General features: G+C 39.0%; 1 protein-coding gene across 24 annotated transcripts in view; it reads left to right on the top strand.

Annotated features, from left to right (window-relative positions):
* Positions 1-703: 703 nt before the first annotated feature.
* mical3a (microtubule associated monooxygenase, calponin and LIM domain containing 3a) overlaps positions 704-14,764 on the top strand; it is a 92,492-nt gene continuing 78,431 nt past the window's right edge. For 23 of the 24 annotated variants that reach the window (XM_082181714.1, XM_082181735.1, XM_082181734.1 and 20 more), the window contains exon 1: positions 5,723-6,156. The gene's annotated coding sequence lies outside the window, so the exon portion shown is untranslated. Of the gene's footprint in view, positions 831-5,722; positions 6,157-14,764 lie in introns of those variants that run through there. The other variant, XM_082181725.1, reaches the window with a different exon arrangement.

Genomic DNA, 14,764 nt, shown 5'->3' on the forward strand with positions numbered 1-14,764 from the left:
AAAATAATACTAAGAATGCAGAGTTTGTGTATCAGTAATGAAACTTTTAAGTTGTGAAGTTGTGCTTATTTTTTTTTATATAAAATAACATCAAGCAATTTTATTAGGCCTAAAAACAGGCTTCAACAATACATTTTATTTAGGAGAAATATGATCTAAGACATGTTCTTGACAGTTTTGTAAGATTCACCAATATATAACTCAATCATCAGATACCACTTATGAAACACAGCTATGCAGCACATGTAGGTTACAGTATGCTGCTTTTCATAACTGTGCATTTGCACGCATCATATAGTATCTCACAAATCTCACACTCGGCCGCTAGCCCAGTGAATAACACCGCTGCATCTGTCCAGTGTCTGTAGTGACTTAAAATAAGCCCTCTCGACACAGGAGTGCCTGCTCATGGCCAGCGGGTCAAGCTGCCACACTTGGGAGGGTGTAGGAATGCCTGGCCGTCTTGTTGGTGTGTTATTTTGGTATCCTGACTCCCTGCTGCTGGTACATTTTGTACACATAAGGCGTGTGCACACAGTAGAGTCAGTCAAACTTAACCTCAGATCCATACCCACCTCCTCAAGACACCCATTGTGTTTTCGCAGGGAGGGTTTTCTTTGTAAACCAGTGATATTGCAGGGAGGAGGGGTCATCGCCTGCTTTTGCGTTCCCTCCTGGTCATGTGACACATTCCCCTTCCAGTAACCATGGCAACCAGCACTGGTCCAGCCTGTATCTTGCTGTTGTGAGAAGGGGAGGAAGAGGGAAAGAAAAAGAGAGGAGAGAAAGCTTAAGATAAACATACTCTTCCCAGCAGCTGAGAGATTTAAGTAAGTGTCATTGACTTGGCTTCTTTGCTTTGATTCAGTACTGCTTAGTGTGCATGCTGTAGAATAAATAAGAGCCATCCTTTCTGGCTGATTTGTTGTGATGGATGACATCATTACATATTCATGTAGAAATGAGATGCTGCAAGTGCTAGCGTGCGATGCTAACAAAACAGGGCTGCAGATGCAAACAATCATCAGAGAGATATTATAATCCCCATCTGGAATATTATGGGTGGATCCCTGCGAATTCGTTTTCATAACCTGGGATGGAGTCTCAGTGGGATGCGTGCTTCCCGGGCTCCCATTAGCTTTTCATAATGGCTCTTCTCCTGCAGGGTTTCTTCAGTTGTGATGGAGGAATCGGGCCTCGTGTTCTCCTTTTAATTAGTAAATGTGCCGACTAGAAGCTCAATTCTGGGTCACCCTGTTCTGCTGTGGAACATCCATATGTGGAATGTCCTTGTGATGGTGGAGGAGAGATACAGTGTTGTTATATTGCAGAGAGATCTGAACCTAGTCATCATTTTATGCATGAAGAATCAGACTGAATTAGAGTTTTGTAAGATTTGAAGAAGAGAAAAGAGCAAGAGAGAGAGCTATAGATTATGAAACAAGAAATTATATTGTAGAATCATAAAAATGTAAGATATATTACAATAATGTTTGTGCGATCAGTGCTTTAAGATTGCAACTTGCAATTGATCTTAAAATGACTTATTTGAATTTGTTATTGACAGACAACTTGATGTTATCTTACAGAAAGTAACAGTGATTTTGAGAAAAGTTTTCTATGGAACAATTTCTGCTAACTCTTGCTAGCTTGAAACAACTTATCACAAGGTCAAAGCACAAATATGACTTTTTAAATACCTATTTAAAACATTTTGTTCTGCCTTGTCTCTGATTTAAGTCATTCTATTGCAGTTTTTTTAAATAAATTCATATATATATATATATATATATATATATATATATATATATATATATTACATTTAAATAATATTTAAGTTATATTCAGCAGTTATTCATAAAATATTTATATATATATATATATATATATATATATATTAAAATATTTTATGAATAACTGCTGAATATAACTTAAATATTATTTAAATGTAATATAATGTTTAAATTATTTTAAATAATATGTCAAAATTTGTATTATTTATTGATTCCAAGTGCTATTTTATTATTGTAATACAATGTGATATGATTGATAACAGTAACATTAATGTTTCATATACTGGTTTATTAACTTTACATTAGAAGTGTTGTTGTCGTCAGTAAATCACATAAAAGAGTAGAGCTATTGCATCTGTATATCTTGTAGCATCTGTTGGTCCAAGTTTTCAATATAAATGACAGAGCCTTTGTTTATGGTTATGTTGGGCTTCTTTGTTTCCCAGGAACACAGGCATTTCTTTCTCTCTGAACTGTAGATTAAGTCATTTCTTTGTGGAATCGGTGTGTTTAGATTCTCTTCTTTGTGCCGTAATACCAAACAGATGTAGACTGTCATCACATGAATTATGTGTCTAGTCTGAGAAGTCTAGCTTTTAACTTGCTCGTATTTAGATTTTAGGAGCCCTTAAATTATCCTTTCAATGTGCAATAATGACCTAATTAGTGCTGACGAAAGTATCAGTATTAGTAGTCATCCGTAGGGTTTGAGATTTGAACAAACCACTAACCTCATTTATTACATTTTGGAATGTAACTCGTCCCTGCACTGTTTTTGTTGTAGATGTGAATTTCTTAGTGATCAAAAAATTTATCAAAATGTAATAGATTTAAACTGGAGGGATGAGATACATATAATAAGCAATCACCCAGAACACCCTAGTAACCACATAGCAACAACCTAGCAACCAAGTTTTGTATAAGCAAGCGTCATTAGATATAGAAAAAAATCTTAGAAAAGTTATATCTAACCTTTTAGTGCCTGTACTTTATTGCATTTTAGAGAACCCCGGGACTGCGTTTAGGATTCTAGAGTATTTGCTGCTGTCTTTCTAAATGACTCCACTACTAAAGAATGTTCTTTTCACATTTTCTGGAGCAACACATATAGTTAAGCAGTGTGAAATCTGCTATCTTGCCAGGATCTGGGAGCACACAGTAAATCATTCTGGAAAAGGAGATATGCTTAAATTTAAGTGGGATTGTAAATCTCTTACTGTGGAGCTGGAAACTGTGAAGTTAAATTTGAAGGTGAAGTTCTTCAGATTTGCGAACAAGACTAATAGATTGGAGATGTGAAATGGTTGTATATATACACACTACTGTTCAAAAGCTTTTGAAAGATATGCTCACCAAGGCTGCATTTATTAATCAAACATACAGTAAAAAACTGAAATATTATTACAATTTAAAATATTTTTCCTAATATATATTAAAATGCCATTTATTCCTCTATTCTTTGTCTTCTTAAACCGAATACATACATACATATATACATATATATACATATATATATATATATATATATATATATATATATTATATATTGTTGTAACATTCTAAAGGTCTACAGTCACTTTTGATCAATTTAATGTATCCGTGCTTTATATAAGCATTCATTAATAAAAATAAAAAAACGTACTGACTACAAAGTTTTCAAGAAATTCAAGAATATATATATATATATATATATATATATATAATTTCTTGAAAACTTTGTTTTATTATACCATATACAGTATATATTACTTTACCATATATTACTTTTGTATTATCATTGTGTTAAATTGTGTGTGTGTGTGTGTGTGTGTGTGTGTGTGTGTGTGTGTGTGTGTGTGTGTGTGTGTGTGTGTGTGTGTGTGTGTGTGTGTGTGTGTGTGTGTGTGTGTGTGTGTGTGTGTGTGTGTGTGTGTGTGTGTGTGTGTATTCATTAATTAATTATAAAAAATAAGTTATCTTCACTGATGGGGTGAAGAAATATGCCCACAACAGCTTGTTTTGATGGATGGCAATGGCATATTTAATGTGGCATAACACAGAAGGAGGCTAAAGCTGTGGTTGATGCTGTGGCTCAACATAGAGAGATAAACTAAAACCATCTGCACTAGAATCTATGCACTTCATAAAAAACGAAAGAAAGTCACAATATGGCGCATACCCTTGGGAGAACGTTTGGCTCATATGTTACTGTTCTGGTAATAGATTTAACACAAGATGTTACTGATTTTTATAGCATAGAATCCTGAATCACATACTCTGAATCTATTAAATCATAAAGGTGTAATTTAAAATAAACATTATAGAAAGTTACTTTAAGGTTCTGCAGTCACACTTTAAGTGGGTGTTCAGGGAGTGTTGCTGTGGAGCTGATATATTATTCAACACTCAGAGACAGGAACAGTGCTTTCCGTTTAAAGGTATACAATCATGATGTACCCACAAACACCTCAAACAGTTTGAACATCAACAGATAAGTGGATATTTTTACATTGCTATCTTGTGTTTGTCCCTTTGCATCATGTTCAAGAGCAATCACTGTTCTCCTCCATCACCTAGAAAGGTTACATGACAGTTTTGTTTTTTTGTTTTAGATACCAATTGCTTCTTTTGGTGCAAAATGTGTTCATATTAGATTCAGTTTGCATCCTGGGAGCAATGATTTCCCAACAGTCTTTCCTTGTCTTTTCTAAAATCATCTGACTTTTTTATTTTTTTGGCTCTGTGAAAGAAAAACAAGTCATACTTCAGCAATGTTTATTTTTTGTGAGTTCCAGATCTTAGCTTGAAGCCTGTCAACACAGTGAAACCAACTTAATAGCTTTGTCTGTCAGAAAAATAAATACAACTTTTATAAGATGTCCTCGCCCTTTTCTGGGCCTGTATTTGGTTTAGAAAACCATACAGAATGATCAAGGAACCAATCTGCTTTTTTTCCCCTCACACTGGTTGGATGAAGGGACACTCAATTTTCTCAACCAGCTTGCATTTATAACTCTAAAAGACTGGGTAAAATCCCAGAGGTCATAGTGGTTTAGTGTACCCATAACCACTGCTGTTTAAATTGCCACATATGACATTGGCTGCTCCCTGTCCAGACAGAGCAGTCTTTGCTGAATGACACATTTGCCCGGTTTCACAGACAAGGTTTAAGCCTATTATATATTCCTAGACTAAAGTGCATGTTTGATGAAAGCAACTTGCACTGACATATCTTGCACTGGCATATCTGCCATTGTTTTTGCTCAAGATGCACACCAGCAATGTTTTTTTTCTAAGGCACGTTAAAAAAAACCCGTAAATATCCTAATTTAACTAAGGCTTACTCCTGGCTTATTCTAAGCCTTGTCTATGAAACCAGGCTATAATAAGTCCTATCATCATTTAGGCACTTTAAACAAACTGAAATGCACTAATGCATGACCTATTGCAACTGGAATTAAATATCAAATTCTTGAAGAAAAATAAATAAATAACAAAAAAATTACGAAAGTTGGTTTTAGTCACTATACAGGCAAAACTTACATTACAAAACATTTGTCTTAATGTGCTGTGATTAATGAATGGGAAGTATGGTGATACATGTTAGTTTAAATGTATCTCATTTAGGCCTACCTTAAAATAAATAAATAAATACTAATAATAATAATAATAATGAATAACAGTAAAATGAACCTACATTAATCCATAGATTATATTTTCTAATAGCAAGCCATTTCTTTTTAAATAACCCTTTTATCATTTAATCTAAATTCGTCATTGACCCTAACGACAGAAATAAAGAAGTATGTGGTCTTATAACACTGAACAGATCACAAAAATGAGGAGTCCCAAAACCTGAGAACGACCTTGCCTGGTGACGTCAATTTGAGCAAACCAATCAGATTAAACCTTGGCAGTGTACCGCCCATTGCTGCCAAAAGTAGGGGGAGTGGAGCCAAGTAGTGTTCTTTCATAACCGCCGTGCGCTTTCAGTGAAATTCAGCGGAATAAATCCACTGTAAACGCAGTTATACTTTATTGCTTTGCGGACTATAATCATATCATACGTGCCTGTTTACTCGTTAGAAAAAAAATCACGTAGGATCTGTTTTCCTCCCCCCTTCTGCTCAATGGTGTGGGATCCTCCTTTTCTCTCGCATTAGCGCCTTTCTGGTGCTGCAGTATGAACGGACACACACAGTCAGGCGGACTGAACTAGTACCTGCGGATTTCGGTTAAAATGTTTTACGCTGGTGTGGGATTTTGGAAACGACTTCAAGACGGACACGTGGAATAAAGCAATGTCATCGTTTTGAAATTAGTTCTGGTGAAGAGCACAGGCAAACGCGTGTCATTGTTTATTGTAAGGATCCATGAAATAAAGGTAAGCATCGACTGCGGTGATTGTTGTTTAGAAACGGATACTTCTTTGCTGACTGGTGGTGGAAAGTCCGATTCATTTCACCGAACCGGTTCTTTTGAACAGTTCGTTTCAAAGAACCGGGTCAAAAACCGATTGAATGGCCTTTTATGTTATTGTTCTTTTAAACGTTCCATAATTTATGTTTAATTAGTTTTTTATTGTCGATTAGGCTTTATTAATAAGGTAGTTTATTTTAATCATGTGACCCAGTTCAGTTTGGTGCAGGTAATTCATTCATGGTTCAGCTCATAATAACAAAGTAATTTGCGTGAAACAATACTAAATTCATGTAAGGTACTCATGTAGTCATCTCTCTGTTCTCATAAACCCATTCCCAGAACGTTTTATTTGTAACATTTCTGCGATTCTGGTGTTAAAGTAACTTACATTTCGTCCCATCTGTCAAATCATCGGTTGTGCTCTTCTTAGTATCACAGCTCAGTTATCAGTTGTCGGTTCATTGCGTTCAGACCTCTATGGTTCAGACACGTTTGAAAAGATCTGTTCCTCTGGTGTCGGTTCATTGAATCAGTGAGTTGTTATTTGGAGAACGGCTCGGTCCAATTCAGTCCGATTCCTGAGCGAATCGTTCAGATCGTGTAATGCATCAAACTATAAATAGTTCAATCTTTTGACACAGTGACCAACATTAAAATAAGATGAAAAACCTGTCGTAATTGATTATTTTGGATAAGTTTCAACGATTGATTAGCGTTTCGTTTCATATCAAAATTCGAATCTGTCCGTCGTGCATACATTCCAGCGTACCAAACGAACGCCTGTTTGTTTAAATTTTATTATAACACATTGAAGGAATAATTCACCCATAAATAAAAATGGTCCACTCACCACCATGTTGTTGCAAACTTATATTTATTTATTTTTGGAACACAAAAAGAGGCTGAGTCACCATTCCCATACATTGCTTCTTTTCCATACAGTGAAAGCGAATGGTGACTTGAGTCTGTCAAAATGCCTTACCTCTTTTGTGTTTCACAGTATTAAATAACTCATTAGTCAGTGTACATACATTGACATGTGGGACTAACTATTTGGATGTACAATAACTCATTTGTATAATGTTAGTGTTGCCAAAAGATGTGCAAAAACAACACACTGCTCATGTAAATGTGAAATATGACATTAATGAATTATGGATGTGCTTATTTAGACTGCTGCATTCCAGGATTCCTCTGGTCTTTTAGGGAGAAATATGTATGGCCACACTGAACTATCCCCTTAGTGAAGGTTACAGTTGCGTCATCACCTTTGCTTCTGATAATCTCATAGTGCTGTGATGTTTGCCCATGACCACTCATAAGATGTACAACTTGGCTTTGACTGAGACTCTTTAATCTGACCTCTGTGTTGTCTTGCTGACCCACATTTCTATTTTGGACAAAAACCTTTTTTCCACCCCATGACCTTTGTTATGTGGCACTAATGGTTTTTATTGATTTGATCTTGATGTTTAGCTGATGCATTGCATGCATGCTGTTTACATGCAATTAGTAAAGGTTTATGGTTTGTATTTCAACGTAGTCATATTTTAATGTTATAGTTTAGTTGTGAATGTTATTGAGAAGGTTATAAAGTAACAGATAATATGAATCCTTTTTATACCTTAAATCATCCTTGTGTCTTTGTTCATAGTCAGGTCAGTGCAAAACCAGAGAGACAAAGACTCTTTTGCTGACTAAGCTCAAACCCAGCTGATTATTTTGGCAAGTATGCCAGACTTAGATTAGATGTTTGACTTTCTAACAGCAACCATCAGTGTGTGAGAGGTGTTTTTTTTTATTTTAATTGGGAGCCAGAAATGAAAGGACTGTGGGGTGGATCTACTCAACTGTGACCAGTTAAACGAAAGTTAAGTAACATTTACCTCTTTTTTTTTTTGGAGCTCCGGTGTGATGCACTTAATACAGAGTTCTTCTTTCCGAACCCAAACTGGCAGACAGTGAAATATCATGCTGTGGGCACTGGGTTGGCCATAAAAGGAGATGTCTGCAACTTTTGGCCGTATTGTTTAGGTCTTGGTGCTGCAGGTATTTATTGCCAACATTTTTGATTTTCAAATTCTGCACTGGCTTGGCCAGAGGTTGTAACGGAAATGTCACGGAAGTGGAATTAAAGGGATCAGTTTACTGCTTGTGAATGAGAGAGCAAGTAATTCTGTTCATCTCTGTTAATGTGTTAGGTTTTAGTGTTTTCTAATAATTGAAATTGTTCATAAAAAGTGAATTTATGTATGTAATTTATTAAGATTATTTTACTTAATAATTATTAATAATTGTATTTACATATTTAGTTATATAGCCTATCTGAATCATATCGTTCCTAAAAAAACAATCGTTCATTTGATCTCGAAACGTGTGCATATTTTATTTTCTCCTTTAAAAGATTCCCAATCTTTTCAAAGTTATGAATTTGGAATGGTTATACAGATTTGTTTCGGAAAGTAAAATAATCACTAGACTGATCAGGCTTATCTTCCTTCCTTGTGAATTTTTTATTTTTTTATCTGTGCTATCAGAGATAAGAATATCTATAGCTTAGTGCACATTTGATCGTTTGGCAAATGCTGTTTATGGATGCACACAAGGCACTCATGCTTTTTAAACTCATCATGTAAAATTTGATCACGTAGCACACGGCCTGATGTATTGTACATTTTATATGAAGAATGGCAAGATGTAAGTGGTTGTCTTTAGATTGGCAGAGAACCTCTAATGGAAAGAACAGCCGCTAAAGCTGCTCTGCAGGAGTTTATTTAATTAAACTTGTTTTAAATTAGCAGAACTTAATTGCACTTCCTCTAGCTCACTGCCACTGCATCTGTTGATTTTTGAACATCTCTGGAATCTAATGAGTCACAAAAGATGCCAGAGACGTTAGTCCGGTGTGTTTTTGATTTACTCTCTAAGTTCAGTTTGAAACGGTTTGCTTGTATACTGCAGGAATCATGGGAAACATGGCAGTTTTTTGCTTTATGACAGATATTCTAATCTAACATTTGTGTTATGGGCAAAAACTAGATAATAAAATAATGTAGTTCCTATTGAAATGTCTTTGTGATTTTATGAGATTAATGTGAAAAGGATGTTTGTGAGTGAGGAATGTCTGATTAGGCTATGTTTTTCAAAAGACCCCTGAACCGAAGAAGGTGATCAATCAGTGTCACAAAAGTATTTTGGGCTTTTAAGGAAAAAAGCCTTTTTTCTTGAAGGTTTCTTAGTGTTACAATTAAGTGACCAGACAAGGGGGAGTGTTAGGGAAACCTGTTTGGAAAGAATCACTATTTTTGCTGTTTGTTAGGTGCGTCTTGTGCAGAAATTACACACTGCTACTCTAACCTTCACTCTTTTTATCTGTGCAAGAGTGTTTTCAAAGACATCATCCTACTATGTACTGCATTAAAGCCGACATGAAATCAAAATTTCCTCGTGTCTTGTGGTGAACAATTCATCCGTGCAAATTAATCTCCCCCCCCCCCCCCCCCCCCCCCAAAAGAACCTTTAATAATTGTCTTCGTAATCTTTCATCGAAATATGAAAATGTTTTGTGATGACGTCACGGCTTGGGTAACATCCCCTCCTACTGTCTGGCTTTATTTAACTCCACTTTTAGACATACACTTGTGAACTTCCCTTATTACTTCCCCTCGGGGGGAATCCCTATCGAAGTTGAACTTCAAGTGGGCCAGAGTAGTTTATTTGGACAGACCCTCGATCCCTCGATTTTAACCGAGTGAGCAAATCTAATATATATGTACACTTCAGGCGGATCCATGGACCACAATTCAACACGATTGTGATATCATAGCATGTCAAACTTAATTTGCTCCCACACAACTCTAGTGTAAGATATTGGAGTTATTTAATTTAACCACATTTAATACTTGTTGTAGCTTGCTACCTTAAGCTGGCTGTCTTTTAACACAATTATATTGTATTGTTGTTGTTTTCGTTTATGTATTTTTCAATATTATTTTATATTTGTTTGTATTAAAAAAAAGTAACATCCCAAGCATACATACAGGCTTATAGAATGGTGCGTAAACAAATTCATAAAGAAAAAAAAAACTAGCCTAAATAATAAATCAGCTCCATATCGGATTCCAAGGGATCTAGGGCTTATAGGGCATTCCATTTAAACCCGTTACACACAGAATGAATCAATTAGCTCTATGCTTTTTACTATACACACTTTAGATCTCAGGTGGTTCCCAAATTGTAACATTAGATTTAGGGATGCACGATATTTATCAGACAGATAAATTATCGGGTGATATGGGTGAAAATGATGTCATTTTTTTTGCTCCGATAAATAAATGAAATCCGATAACTAGGTCCGATAAAGTACGTTTGCCGGTAAAACAATCAATCAATCAATCAATCAGTCTAATTTATCTGAGATTCATTCGCTTTCCTAGTGCAAATGACTGCAGCTTTAAAACTGTCACGACTCGCGGAACTGATATTACGACAGAGTAATGGTATTTATAGTCCTTGATGACCAACCTTTTTCCGTGGTTGAGGATTCAGGTTTTCGACGGAGACAAGTGAAAAGATATGTACTTTGGAGGAGGGTAAGATGTTGAGTGCAAATTGAAAATCATTTTAAGTTTATTATTATTATTATTTATTTTATGTTAAACTATGTAATTTCAGATAAATCTCATTTTGCACTTTTGAGGATGCAGATGCACTTTATTTTAGTTAAGGATGCACTTTTGTTTTCGAGGTTCACAAATGTCATTACATTTTATTTTGTATTTGAAAAACGTGACTTAAAGTCGTATCGGTTACCTAACGTAACCTCTGTTCTCTCTAGAAGAGGGAACGAGTATTGCGTAAGTAGCTTACGCTGCGGGAAAGTCATCTTTCTCGAGATCTGAAGCCAAAAAATTATCCTTAATTTTTATAATTTTGTCAACGCAGTGCAGCAGCATGCAGACCTAGGGCAGGCTTACTAGCGTGCCCATTGGCTGCCCTGCGGCAACTGCAGCAGCCTAACGCTGAGCCTTAGACGTGACGTCACGTCCAATGAGCGCGCTTGGCGCGCCTCATGCGTCACAGCCCGCGAAAGAGGGGGTGTGGCTTAGCGTATATAAGCGAGGCTCAGAGGCTGCTTCACTGGTTTCTGTCGCTGAAGCGAATGAGCTCGTGGCGCGAGCACGGCGGGTTACGCAATACTCGTTCCCTCTTCTAGAGAGAACAGAGGTTACGTTAGGTAACCGATACGTTCTCTTACGAGAGGTTCTCTCGTATTGCGTAAGTAGCTTACGCTGCGGGAACTCCCTTGTCAACGCCGTGCGCGCCCAGCATCCACTAAATGAGTCCCAGGGGAAGTCCGGGGAACACGATGAGTGGGAACCGGGCGGCCAATAGAATGGCTAGCGCAGTACATAAGCACACACTAGGGCGCTCAGAGCGGCACGGCCGGTCTGAGCTGATAACCCCTGTATAATGCAGCTCAACCAGGAGAGCTAAATCAACCGCAGTAGCCCGCGCACAGACAGTGGGCCGGCCTACGCGTGACTTAGACTGATAAAACTTTCGCCTGCAAGGCAGGAACTTCCAGGTTGTAAAACCTAACAAATGTCGAGGGGGAGGCCCAGCTCGCCGCCGTAAAAATGTCATGAATGGAAATTCCGCTGGACCAAGCCCACGAAGAGGCCATGCCTCTGGTGGAGTGAGCCCTGATGCCCAGAGGACACTGCAGGTTTTTAGACGCATAAGCAGCTGCGATAGCGTCCACTATCCATCTGGACAGGCTCTGTTTCGAGGCGGCGAGACCTTTGGTGCGCCCACCAAACGAAACGAAAAGCTGCTCCGAGCGCCTGATAGCGCCGCACTGCGCGAGATGGGGAACCTGTATCAGAGAAGATGAGACGCGCCGCCGGTGCTTGAACATGGGGGCTGGTAGTAGAGGTGGGAATCTTTAGTCACCTCACGATCCGATCCGATTCCGATTCTGGAGGTCACGATCCGATTCCAGATCGATTCTTTATCTACTTTTCCCCCCTTATTAATTCATTAGTTTACATAAGTAATTAAGTACTTTTTAAAAAATAATTACAAATTAAAAAAAATCATTAAAACAGTTGTATTTTAAGAATTTTAAACTTATATAACTTCAAACCATACAAGCAAGTAGCAAATAATAAAGAGGAGCAAAGAAACATGGCAAACAACAAACAAAGAGTGCTTTCAGTATTTAAGATTATCTGAACATTTTCCATTCAAGAACTGTGAGTGATTTTTCTTCATCGTACTTTTGTATTTTACTATGACATAGACTGCGGGAGATCTATTAAGCTGCATTCACGCTCGGATCTCTTTTGAAATATAAGAAGTAATGTGGTTTGTCCTGTCCGTTTAATCCCTTAAGACATAACTGGCTGTGTTTACGTTCATTTTGCACAAGTATATTAAACCACTTACACGGAGTCGCACAGCCGCTTGCGCGAGCAGTCTCGTACACAAACAAAGCGTGCGTCAGCATTTAAAATTGAAAGCAGCCTTCTGTTAGTGAGATTCATATTTTAAATATATAAGTCCACTGCATTCCAAACCACATAAATGATGACTTCGTAGAGCATTTGTAAGGAAAATACAGACGGGCGAGACAGCACACTTTAAGTGTAACATCAAAACAAGCGCGCGTCTCTCACAGTGCATCCTGTGCAATGAAGCCTGTGAATGTCCTTGTAATTCGCTTCAACCTTTCCGAACTTTATGAAAGATTATTTTACGGAAGGTTCGAGTTGTGTGCGTGTGTGAGGAATTGTTAGCAAGCAGAAGACGGGTGTTTCTAAAGCAAACTCAGCGTCATCGCACATCTGGTAAAAAACTAAGCTCAGAATCGATTCTGAAATTCTCAGAATCGATCCAGAATCGTTGGAGAGAGAATCGCGATGCATCGATGGATCGATTTTTTTCTCCCACCACTAGCTGGTAGACAGTAGTGACTGGCAGTACAGCGTACGACGGCTCAATCTTTATGGATGGGGCACATTTCGCTGTTAAAAACCCGTGTCGCGAGAGCGGCATGAGGGGTATCGTGTTTGTTAGTAAGTGCGCGCACTCGTGAGCGGGCGCAGGGCTTACATTTGTCACACGGCCAGTGTTTGAGAGCTTTAGAGGGTCTGCAACCCGGGGTAACTGTGTGGCAGAGCGGGCAGTGGGTAGGTGTGGGCACAGAGTCGTGGACACATTCTCTACGCTTATCACTCGAGCGGCGCGTGCCCGCTTTATGAGAGTGCACTCTGAGCGCGTTACCAGGGGAACCGTGTTTGTGTGTAGCAGTGAGCACGAGGGTGTGGGCACATTTTCTACACTTATGACACCTTCGGCGTGAGCCGGACAACCCGAATTTATACTCTTATGAGATTTATCTGGGCCGCCGTAAAAAACGGCGTTTGTGTGCAGGCGAACGAGTTGTGTTACTGGCTCGTTGGCTGCGATGTAAGCTGCTGCAGTAGCCTCTTGTAAGGGGACTGACAGAGCTGGGCGCTTTGATGGCTCATATGTTTAGACGCTCATAAATACTCAAGCACCATCCTAGTGAGCGGGCGGGTGCGAGATGCGGGTTCGCTTTCTGTATGTAAGAAAGCTGGCCGCGAGCTCGGAGAAGCAAACAGAAAAAATTTGTATCTGCTGCCAGAGCCGGATTCGAACACGGGTCTCTGGCGCGAAAGCCTAATGTTCTGTCACTGAGCCACAGGGGCACACATAAGCTTTCAGTTAAAAAGCTTCTATTAAAAACAGGCTCGTTTACTGCAGTGTTAGTATTTCCAGCCGCCTGAACTTAGAGGGGACTGAGAAATATGTAAGAATTGGAGGTTAGTCCGGCCTAGGCGGGACGAAAACACTCTCTCTTCCTCTTTTCGCCGGTGCTCGTGACGTCCGCTCTGATATCCCTTGAGAACGGCGCAGTTGCGCGGCTCGAACAAAGGGAGAGAGAGCGGGAAGATGTCATCATGTGCAGTGACATCGTTTGTTTGCAGGCGTGCGTGTATTAAAAACAGGCTTGTTTATTGCAATATTGATATTTCTAGTCACCTGAGCTTAGGAGGGGACTGAGAAATGTGTGAGAATGGGGGTGGGTCCGGTCTCGGGGACTAGACACTCTTTTCTCCTTTCGCCTGTGAGTGACGCGCGCGACCGAGACTCGGGCTAGCTTTCTTATAACGTAAAGGAAGCTAGCCCGTGACCGTCCACTTCTGACATCCCTGTGAGCGGCGCCTGTTTGCGCGGCTCGAACAGAGGGGGAGAGCGCGGGAAGGGGCGAGCGTCATCATGTTTTGCGTCAGCGTTTGTTTGCAGGCGTGCGTGTATAAAAACAGGCTCGTTTGCTGCAGTATATGTATTTCCAGTCGCCTGAGCTTAGGAGGGGACTGAGAAATATGTGAGGAATGGAGGTTAGTCCGTCCTGGGTGGGGCTAAACACTCTTCTCTCCTTTAGCCAGTGACGGGGGGGTAGCTTTCTTGTAACGTAAAGGAAGCTATAGCCCGAGACCGTCCGTTTCTGACATCCCTTGTGAGCGGCGCCGTTTGCGCGG

This window comes from Leuciscus leuciscus (assembly GCF_965113295.1).
Source record: "Leuciscus leuciscus genome assembly, chromosome: 10".
Lineage (NCBI taxonomy): Eukaryota > Metazoa > Chordata > Actinopteri > Cypriniformes > Leuciscidae > Leuciscus > Leuciscus leuciscus.